We start from the raw sequence: 12,022 nt of genomic DNA, 5'->3' as shown, positions 1-12,022 counted from the left end.
TGCTATGAGATCCCTGATTGGGGCTGTAAATGTGGGCCAATCAGGGAGCCCTAGCTGACTGATATATACAGGGGATTCAGAGAGTCTCCCCTCTTCAGGTACTGACTCTGAGCTGGCCAATCACAGTCTGTGTACTGTACACATGCAAATAAAGGGTGACTTGGTGACAGAATATTGACCCCTGTGCAGTTATTTCACAACAACAGTAAATTGTCATGAGAACCCATCTGGTAGACTAATGCCTTCAGGGAGGGAAATCAGAACCTTACCTGATCTGGCCTACACGTGACTCCAGACCGACAGCATTGTAGTTGACTCTTAAGTACCCTCAGAAATTCCCCTAGTAATTCTCTAAGTTTCAGGGCAATTAGGGATGGGCAGAGATTCAGAAAGGAGAAAATGAGGACTGCAGATGCTGGAGATCGGAGTCAAGAGTGTGGTGCTGGAAAAGCACAGCAGGTCAGGCAGTGTCCAAGGAGCACGAGAGTCAATGTTTCAGGTAAAAGCCTCATTCCTGATGAAGACCTTATGCCTGAGACGTCGATTCTCCTGCTCCTCGGAGGCTGCCTGACCTGCTGCGCTTTTCCAGCACCACACTCTCAACAGAGATTCAGAAAGCTTGGGCCTTCAAATTTCACCTCTGGGCTGGAGTGTAGCACATGTGGCTGTACCCCAATGCCATATTGAGGGAATGCTGCACTGTCAGCGACACTGCTTTTCAACTGATTTGATAAATTGACATTCTCTCTGCCCTGTTAGAGTGCATCGTGTCATGGTGCCATTTGAAGAAATGTTGGGGATGTCTTCCTGGTCACTGGACCCGAAACATTAACTCTGATTTCTCTCCTCAGACACTGCTGAGTTTTTCCAGCCATTTCTGAATGTGTTTTCAACATCTGCATTTCTTTTGGGTTTTTTGCTGGGATGCATTTGGCCATTTTCACATTCTTGGTTGTGGAAGCTTGCTGCGTATGCATTGACTATCTTGTTTCCACCAGTATATACACTGAACACACTTCAAAAGACGTTGAGATATTTCAAGGGTTTGCAAAACACAATGGAAGTGCAACTCTTCTTTCTAACACTCCTGTCTCAGTATCTTATAAAGGTTTCCAGTTTGCAAATGGTTATTTGCATCTATGCTGCTTAACAGTGACTAGACCAAGTAAGTCATTCTATATGAAGTTAAAAATCACACAACACCAGGTAATAGTCCAACAGGTTTAATTGGAAGCACACTAGCTTTCGGAGCGCCGGTCCTTCATCAGGTGATTGTGGAGGGCTCGATCGTAACACAGAATTTATAGCAAAAATTTACAGTGTGATGTAACTGAAATTATACATTGAAGAATTGATTGTCTGTTAAGATCGAGCCCTCTACAATCACCTGATGAAGGACCGTCGCTCCGAAAGCTAGTGTGCTTCCAATTAAACCTGTTGGACTATAACCTGGTGTTGTGTGATTTTTAACTTTGTACACCCCAGTCCAACACCGGCATCTCCGAATCATTCTATATCAAGTGTTTCTTGTAATTGACTAGCTCAGCAGGCTGTAGCTCAAGTGGTTTAGGGTATCAAAACCATAACTTCCTTAGGTTTTTTAAAAATATAATGTTCTGAATGCTTTTAATGAGATTTATCAGAAAGTTACTGCGACATCCAAGGGTTAGACTATAAAGAGCGGTTACACCAACTAGGTTTGTGTTCCCAGGAATATGGAAGAATGTTGGGATTGGGGATTTGATTGGAAATTTAGCATTTTTCACAGAATTGACTGAGATTGATGGGTAATTAGAAAGAAAGAGAGAACAAAAGAAAAAAGGAGGGAGAGATGTTTGCCACTGAAGGGGGATGTTTAGGGTCAGGGATAACATTAAAGTGAGTCAGTAGAAACATTAAAAAACAGTTCTTCATGAAGAACAGGATGGTCAAAGTGTGGATCCCTCTCTCATTATAAAATACTAATTCTTGCTCAATTTATTATTTTAAATCTTAGACTGATAGGTTTTTGGTTCAAGAATTTGAGCCAAATGTATCGATGCAGCTGAGATATTGATCACTCCTAATCCCATTGTATTCGGAACATAGTTAAGGGGCTGAATGGTCTTCTTCTGTTCTAATATTCCTGAACATACACTTGAGTAGAACAGAACTGGAAGACCATTTGGTGTGTTGGTGCACATGTCTGGAAACAGTGCAAACTCACCCTGCGATCTTCCTCATTGTTGAGTATCTTGTGACACTTACAAAGAATGAAAGTGTGTTTGTTTTTTATTCAGTCAGGACGTGGGTGTCACTGGCTGGTCCGTTCCAAGTTCCCCTTGAGATGATGGCTGTGAGCTATCTCCTTGACCTGCTGCAGTGTGTGGGGGTGTGGGAATGCCCACAATGCTATAAAGAAGGGAATTCCAGAATCCTGACCCAGTGACAGTGAAGAAATGGCAATATATTTCCAAATCAGGATAATGAGTGGCTCGGAGGGGAACTTGCAGGAGCTGGTGTTTCCATACATCTGCAGCCCTTGCTCTTATGATGGAAATGGTCATGGGGTTTGGAAGGTGCTGTCTGACGATCTTTGGTGAATTTCTGCAGGGTATCTTGTAGATAGTACCCACTGCTGCCACTGAACACTGGTGGTGGAGGGAGTGGATGTTTGTGGATGTGGTGCGAATCAAGCAGCTGCTTTGTCCTGGATGGTGTCAAGCTTCTCGAATGTTTTTGGAGCTGCACTCATCCAGGGAGGTGGGGAGTATTCCATCACACTCCTGGCTTGTGCCTTGTAGATGGTGGACAGGCTTTGGGGGGTTAGGAGGTGAGTTACTCACCACAGTATTCCTTGCCTCTGCTCTGCCCTGTCCAATTGTGTTTCTGGAAATCTACTGGTAATCCTTAGGATGTTGATAGGAGGGGATTCAGTGCTGGTAACACCATTGATTGTCAAGGGGAAATGGTTAGGTTCTGTCTTGAGATGGTCATAGCCTGAGATTTGTGTGGTGTGAATGTTTCTGGATCAACTGGAGAGTGGATATGAAATGGCCACCTGAGAAATTTACTACTAGAAAGTATAAACTTTCGATAGTTTTTTAAAAAACACATAAAATATAAATCCCAAAACCTGAAAGTTATGCGCTTGGACACTGGAATTTCTTTATCTTCATCCATGGTTTGAGGGAGTCACTGGTTGGCCCAGCATTTATTGCACATCCCGAGTTTAGGGTTAACCCCATTGCTGTGGGTCTGAAGTCACGTGTAAGCCAGACCAGATAAGGATGGCAGTTTCTTTCCCTAATGGACATTAGTGAACCAGATGAGATTATTCATAGTGGTCACACGGTCAGCATTAGACTAGTTTTAATTTCAGATTTTTTTCATCATTAAATTCAATTTCACCATCTGCCTTTGAAGGATTCATTCCCATGTCCCCATAACATTAGCCTTGGATTATGTTAGAGTTTAATCCCATTGTTGCCACTGAACTGAAGTTAATCTATTAACCAGCAGGAGACAGGAAAAAGTGATAACCAGCAATGAGTCTAACTGGCAGGATGAGATTATTTGCATCCACCGACAATCTGTCTTTAAGCCTCAAACATTAACTGTATATTTATCTTTCTTTTCGTTGTGTATTTATTACAGATTTAGATGGTGGATAGAGAGGCACAAAATCAAATCTGTCAATGACGCCGTGATCAGCAACATAGAAGCACGAAGCTACAAAGACATTAATAATTATAGCAAATGGGCAAAACTGTGGGAAACCAACTTGATTATGATCAAATGTAAGATTAAATTAACACTTTCCAATGAATATCCTTTTTATTGTTGTGTGTACTACAGCACAGAAGAACATGGGTCACAGCGAAAAGTCTTTAAAATGGCTGCCTCGAATGGTTCTATCTTACAGACAAGTACAAAGGTACAAATCTTAAATACAGAATAAAAGGAAATGTATCACTTGCAGTCTAAAAAATAACATAGAAACATAGTTATAATATAGTTAAAGGATTGACATTAATCGATGGTAAATGATTTCAATGAGCAGCAGTTTAGCAGGTGGTCTGCCCTCCCGCATCAAGCCCCAGTCCAACAGCCCCTCACTCCACTCCAAGCCCCAGACCGCTCTGCACCAATGGTCAGCTGCACCAAGGTAGGTCACACTGTTCCAGAATCCATTCCCCTCACTCTGCACTGGGCCTCATTCCCCTTCCTCTGCACTGAGATCCACTCCCCTCGCTATGCACTGGTACACCTTTCCCTCACACTGCACTGGGACCCATTCCCCTCGCTCTGCACCGGGACCCATTCCCCTCGCTCTGCACTGGGACCCATTCCCCTCGCTCTGTACTGGGACCCATTCCCCTCGCTCTGCACTGGGACCCATTCCCCTCACTCTGCACCGGGGCCCATTCCCCTTCCTCTGCACTGTAACCCACACCCCTCGCTCTGCACTGGGACCCATTCCCCCCACTGTGCACTGGTATCCATTCCACTCGCTCTGCACTGGGACCTATTCCCCTCGCTCTGCACTGGAACATATACCCCTCGCTCTGCACTGGGACCTATTCCCCTCGCTCTGCACTGGAACATATACCCCTCGCTCTGCACTGGGACCCATTCCCCTCATTCTGCACTGGGCCTCATTCCCCTCACTCTGCTCCAGGACCCAGTCCGCTCGCTCTGTATTGGGACCCATTCCCCTCACTCTGCACTGGGCCTCATTCCCCTCACTCTGCTCCAGGACCCAGTCCGCTCGCTCTGTATTGGGACCCATTCCCCTCACTCTGCACTGGGACCCATTCCCCTCGCTCTGCAATGAGACCCATTCCCCTCACTCTGCTCTGGGACACATTCCGATCACTCTGCACTGGGACCCATTTCCCTCCGTCTGCACTGGGACCCATTCCCCTCACTCTGCACTGGGACCCATTCTCCTCGCTCTGCACTGGGACCCATTCACATCGCTCTGTACTGGGACCCCTTCCCCTCACTCTGCACTGGGACCAATGCCCCTCACTCTGCATTGGGACCTATTCCCCTCACTCTGCACTGGGACCTATTCCCCTCGCTCTGCACTGGGACCCATTCCCCTCACTCTGCACCGGGGCCCATTCCCCTTCCTCTGCACTGTAACCCACACGCCTCGCTCTGCACTGGGACCCATTCCCCCCACTGTGCACTGGTATCCATTCCACTCGCTCTGCACTGGGACCTATTCCCCTCACTCTGCACTGGAACATATACCCCTCGCTCTGCACTGGGACCCATTCCCCTCACTCTGAACTGGGACTCACTCCCCTCGCTCTGCACTGGGACCCATTCCCCTCGCTCTGCACTGGGACCCATTCCCCTCGCTCCGCACTGGGACGCATTTGCCTCATTCTGCACTGGGACACATTCCATTCGTTCTGCATTGGTCCTCATTCCCCTCCCTCTGCTCTGGAACCCATTCCCCTCATTATACACTGGGACCCATCCCCCTCACTCTGCACTGGGCCTTATTCCCCTCACTCTGCTCCAGGATTCAGTCCGCTCACTCTGCACTAGCCCTCATTCCTCTCACTCTGCTCTGGGACACATTCCCCTCACTCTGCACTGGACCCATTCCCCTCACTCTGCACTGGGACCCATTCCCCTTGCTCTGTACTGGGCCTCATTCCCCTCACTCTGCACTGGGCCTCATTCCCCACACTCTGCTCTAGGACCCAGTCCGCTCGCTCTGTACTGGGACCCATTCCCCTCACTCTGCTCTGGGACACATTCCCCCCGCTCTGCACTGGGACCCATTCCCCTTCCTCTGTACTGGGTCCCATTCCCCTCGGTCTGCCCTGGGACCCATTCCCCTCATTCTGCATTGGACCTCTACCCCTCACTCTGCACTGGGACCCATTCCCCTTGCTCTGTATTGGGACCCATTCTCCTCGCTCTGCACTGGGACACCTTTCCCTCACTCTGCAGTGGGACCCATTCCCCTTGCTCTGTACTGGGACCCATTCCCCATGCTCTGCTTCAGGACCCATTCTCCTCGTTTTGCACTGGGACCCATTCCCCTCGCTCTGCACTGGGACCCATTCCCCTTCCTCTGTACTGGGTCCCATTCCCCTTCCTCTGTACTGGGTCCCATTCCCCTCACTCTGCACTGGGACCCATGCCCCTCACTCTGCACTGGGACCCATTCCCCTTGCTCTGTATTGGGACCCATTCCCCTTCCTCTGTACTGGGTCCCATTCCCCTCACTCTGCACTGGGACCCATTCCCCTTCCTCTGTACTGGGTCCCATTCCCCTCACTCTGCACTGGGACCCATGCCCCTCACTCTGCACTGGGACCCATTCCCCTTGCTCTGTATTGGGACCCATTCTCCTCGCTCTTCACTGGGACACCTTTCCCTCACTCTGCAGTGGGACCCATTCCCCTCACTCTGCACGGAGACCCGCTCCGTTGCTCTGCACTGGGACCCATTCCCCTCACTCTGCACTAGCCGTCATTCCCCTCGCTCTGCACTGGGACCCATTCCCCTCACTCTGCACTGGACCTCATTCCCCTCGCTCTGCACTGGGCCTCATTCTCCTCCCCCTGCTCTGGGACCCATTCCCCTCCCTCTGCACTGCGAACCATTCCCCTCACTCTGCACTGGGACCCATTCCCCTCACTCTGCATTGGACCTCATTCCCCTCACTCTGTACTGGGACCTATTCCCCTTGCTCTGTACTGGGACCCATTCTACTCGCTCTGCACTGGGACACCTTTCCCTCACTCTGCACTGGGACACCTTTCCCTCGCTCTGTACTGGGACCCATTCCCCATGCTCTGCTTCAGGACCCATTCTCCTCGTTTTGCACTGGGACCCATTCCCCTCGCTCTGTACTGGGACCCCTTCCCCTCACTCTGCACTGGGACCCATGCCCCTCACTCTGCACTGGGACCCATGCCCCTCACTCTGCACTGGGACCCATTCCCCTCGCTGTGCACTGGGACCCATTCCCCTCACTCTGCACTGGGACCCATTTCATTCGCTCTGCACTGGACCTCATTCCCCTCCCTCTGCTCTGAACCCATTCCCCTCACTCTACACTGGGACCCATTCCCCTCACTCTGCACTGGGACCCATTCCCCTCACTCTGCACTGGGCCTCATTCCCCTCACTCTGCACTGGGACCCATTCCCCTCACTCTGCACTGGGCCTCATTCCCCTCACTCTGCACTGGGACCCATTCCCCTCACTCTGCACTGGGACCCATTCCCCTCGCTCTGCACTGGGACCCATTCCCCTCGCTCTGCACTGGCCGTCATTCCCCTCGCTCTGCACTGGGACCCATTTCCCTCACTCTGCACTGGACCTCATTCCACTCGCTCTGCACGGGACGCATTCGCCTCGCTCTGCACTGGGACCCATTCCCTTCGCTCTGCACTGGGCCTCATTCCCCTCTTTCTGCTCTGGGACCCATTATCCTCACTCTACACTGGGACCCATTCCCCTCACTCTGCACTGCGACCCATTCCCCTCACTCTGCACTGGGACCCATTCCCCTTCCTCTGTACTGGGTCCCATTCCCCTCGGTCTGCACTGGGACCCATTCCCCTCACTCTGCATTGGACCTCATTCCCCTCACTCTGCACTGGGACCCATTCTCCTTGCTCTGTACTGGGACCCATTCTCCTCGCTCTGCACTGGGACCCATTCCCCTTCCTCTGTACTGGGTCCCATTCCCCTCACTCTGCACTGGGACCCATTCCCCTTCCTCTGTACTGGGTCCCATTCCCCTCACTCTGCATTGGACCTCTTCCCCTCACTCTGCACTGGGACCCATTCTCTTGCTCGGTACTGGGACCCATTCTCCTCGCTCTGCACTGGGACACCTTTCCCTCGCTCTGCACTGGGACACCTTTCCCTCGCTCTGCACTGGGACACCTTTCCCTCGCTCTGCAGTGGGACCCATTCCCCTTGCTCTGTACTGGGACCCATTCCCCATGCTCTGCTTCAGGACCCATTCTCCTCGTTTTGCACTGGGACCCATGCCCCTCACTCTGCACTGGGACCCATTCCCCTTCCTCTGCACTGTAACCCACACCCCTCACTCTGCACCGGGGCCCATTCCCCTTCCTCTGCACTGTAACCTACACCCTTCGCTCTGCACTGGGACCCATTCCCCCCACTGTGCACTGGTATCCATTCCACTCGCTCTGCACTGGGACCTATTCCCCTCGCTCTGCACTGGAACATATACCCCTCGCTCTGTACTGGGACCCATTCCCCTCACTCTGAACTGGGACCCATTCCCCTCACTCTGCACTGGGCCTCATTCCCCTCACTCTGCTCCAGGACCCAGTCCGCTCGCTCTGTATTGGGACCCATTCCCCTCACTCTGCACTGGGACCCATTCCCCTCGCTCTGCAATGAGACCCATTCCCCTCACTCTGCACTGGGACCCATTTCCCTTCCTCTGTACTGGGTCCCATTCCCCTCCGTCTGCACTGGGACCCATTCCCCTCACTCTGCATTGGACCTCTTCCCCTCACTCTGCACTGGGACCCATTCCCCTCACTCTGCATTGGACCTCTTCCCCTCACTCTGCACTGGGACCCATTCTCTTGCTCTGTACTGGAAACCATTCTCCTCGCTCTGCACTGGGACCCATTCCCCTCGCTCGGCACTTGGACGCATTCGCCTCGTTCTGCGCTGGGACTCATTCCATTCGTTCTGCACTGGTCCTCATTCCCCTCCCTCTGCTATGGGACCCATTCCCCTCGCTCTGCAGTGGGACCCATTCCCCTCGCTCTGTACTGGGACCCATTCCCCATGCTCTGCCTCAGGACCCATTCTCCTCGCTCTGTACTGGGACCCCTTCCCCTCACTCTACACTGGGACCAATGCCCCTCACTCTGCACTGGGACCTATTCCCCTCACTCTGCACTGGGACCCATTCCCCTCACTCTGCACCGGGGCCCATTCCCCTTCCTCTGCACTGTAACCCACACCCCTCGCTCTGCACTGGGACCCATTCCCCCCACTGTGCACTGGTATCCATTCCACTCGCTCTGCACTGGGACCTATTCCTCTCACTCTGCACTGGAACATATACCCCTCACTCTGCACTGGGACCCATTCCCCTCATTCTGCACTGGGACCCATTCCACTCGCTCTGCACGGGACGCATTCGCCTCGCTCTGCACTGGGACCCATTCCCTTCGCTCTGCACTGGGCCTCATTCCCCTCTTTCTGCTCTGGGACCCATTATCCTCACTCTACACTGGGACCCATTCCCCTCACTCTGCACTGCGACCCATTCCCCTCACTCTGCACTGGGACCCATTCCCCTTCCTCTGTACTGGGTCCCATTCCCCTCGGTCTGCACTGGGACCCATTCCCCTCACTCTGCATTGGACCTCATTCCCCTCACTCTGCACTGGGACCCATTCTCCTTGCTCTGTACTGGGACCCATTCTCCTCGCTCTGCACTGGGACCCATTCCTCTTCCTCTGTACTGGGTCCCATTCCCCTCACTCTGCACTGGGACCCATTCCCCTTCCTCTGTACTGGGTCCCATTCCCCTCACTCTGCATTGGACCTCTTCCCCTCACTCTGCACTGGGACCCATTCTCTTGCTCGGTACTGGGACCCATTCTCCTCGCTCTGCACTGGGACACCTTTCCCTCGCTCTGCACTGGGACACCTTTCCCTCGCTCTGCACTGGGACACCTTTCCCTCGCTCTGCAGTGGGACCCATTCCCCTTGCTCTGTACTGGGACCCATTCCCCATGCTCTGCTTCAGGACCCATTCTCCTCGTTTTGCACTGGGACCCATGCCCCTCACTCTGCACTGGGACCCATTCCCCTTCCTCTGCACTGTAACCCACACCCCTCACTCTGCACCGGGGCCCATTCCCCTTCCTCTGCACTGTAACCTACACCCTTCGCTCTGCACTGGGACCCATTCCCCCCACTGTGCACTAGTATCCATTCCACTCGCTCTGCACTGGGACCTATTCCCCTCGCTCTGCACTGGAACATATACCCCTCGCTCTGTACTGGGACCCATTCCCCTCACTCTGAACTGGGACCCATTCCCCTCACTCTGCACTGGGCCTCATTCCCCTCACTCTGCTCCAGGACCCAGTCCGCTCGCTCTGTATTGGGACCCATTCCCCTCACTCTGCACTGGGACCCATTCCCCTCGCTCTGCAATGAGACCCATTCCCCTCACTCTGCACTGGGACCCATTTCCCTTCCTCTGTACTGGGTCCCATTCCCCTCCGTCTGCACTGGGACCCATTCCCCTCACTCTGCATTGGACCTCTTCCCCTCACTCTGCACTGGGACCCATTCCCCTCACTCTGCATTGGACCTCTTCCCCTCACTCTGCACTGGGACCCATTCTCTTGCTCTGTACTGGAAACCATTCTCCTCGCTCTGCACTGGGACCCATTCCCCTCGCTCGGCACTTGGACGCATTCGCCTCGTTCTGCGCTGGGACTCATTCCATTCGTTCTGCACTGGTCCTCATTCCCCTCCCTCTGCTATGGGACCCATTCCCCTCGCTCTGCAGTGGGACCCATTCCCCTCGCTCTGTACTGGGACCCATTCCCCATGCTCTGCCTCAGGACCCATTCTCCTCGCTCTGTACTGGGACCCCTTCCCCTCACTCTACACTGGGACCAATGCCCCTCACTCTGCACTGGGACCTATTCCCCTCACTCTGCACTGGGACCCATTCCCCTCACTCTGCACCGGGGCCCATTCCCCTTCCTCTGCACTGTAACCCACACCCCTCGCTCTGCACTGGGACCCATTCCCCCCACTGTGCACTGGTATCCATTCCACTCGCTCTGCACTGGGACCTATTCCTCTCACTCTGCACTGGAACATATACCCCTCACTCTGCACTGGGACCCATTCCCCTCATTCTGCACTGGGACCCATTCCACTCGCTCTGCACGGGACGCATTCGCCTCGCTCTGCACTGGGACCCATTCCCTTCGCTCTGCACTGGGCCTCATTCCCCTCTTTCTGCTCTGGGACCCATTATCCTCACTCTACACTGGGACCCATTCCCCTCACTCTGCACTGCGACCCATTCCCCTCACTCTGCACTGGGACCCATTCCCCTTCCTCTGTACTGGGTCCCATTCCCCTCGGTCTGCACTGGGACCCATTCCCCTCACTCTGCATTGGACCTCATTCCCCTCACTCTGCACTGGGACCCATTCTCCTTGCTCTGTACTGGGACCCATTCTCCTCGCTCTGCACTGGGACCCATTCCCCTTCCTCTGTACTGGGTCCCATTCCCCTCACTCTGCACTGGGACCCATTCCCCTTCCTCTGTACTGGGTCCCATTCCCCTCACTCTGCATTGGACCTCTTCCCCTCACTCTGCACTGGGACCCATTCTCTTGCTCGGTACTGGGACCCATTCTCCTCGCTCTGCACTGGGACACCTTTCCCTCGCTCTGCACTGGGACACCTTTCCCTCGCTCTGCACTGGGACACCTTTCCCTCGCTCTGCAGTGGGACCCATTCCCCTTGCTCTGTACTGGGACCCATTCCCCATGCTCTGCTTCAGGACCCATTCTCCTCGTTTTGCACTGGGACCCATGCCCCTCACTCTGCACTGGGACCCATTCCCCTTCCTCTGCACTGTAACCCACACCCCTCACTCTGCACCGGGGCCCATTCCCCTTCCTCTGCACTGTAACCTACACCCTTCGCTCTGCACTGGGACCCATTCCCCCCACTGTGCACTGGTATCCATTCCACTCGCTCTGCACTGGGACCTATTCCCCTCGCTCTGCACTGGAACATATACCCCTCGCTCTGTACTGGGACCCATTCCCCTCACTCTGAACTGGGACCCATTCCCCTCACTCTGCACTGGGCCTCATTCCCCTCACTCTGCTCCAGGACCCAGTCCGCTCGCTCTGTATTGGGACCCATTCCCCTCACTCTGCACTGGGACCCATTCCCCTCGCTCTGCAATGAGACCCATTCCCCTCACTCTGCACTGGGACCCATTTCCCTTCCTCTGTAC

Source organism: Chiloscyllium punctatum, chromosome 32 (assembly GCF_047496795.1).
Source record: "Chiloscyllium punctatum isolate Juve2018m chromosome 32, sChiPun1.3, whole genome shotgun sequence".
Lineage (NCBI taxonomy): Eukaryota > Metazoa > Chordata > Chondrichthyes > Orectolobiformes > Hemiscylliidae > Chiloscyllium > Chiloscyllium punctatum.
Note: the sequence above shows the minus strand (reverse complement) of the source record.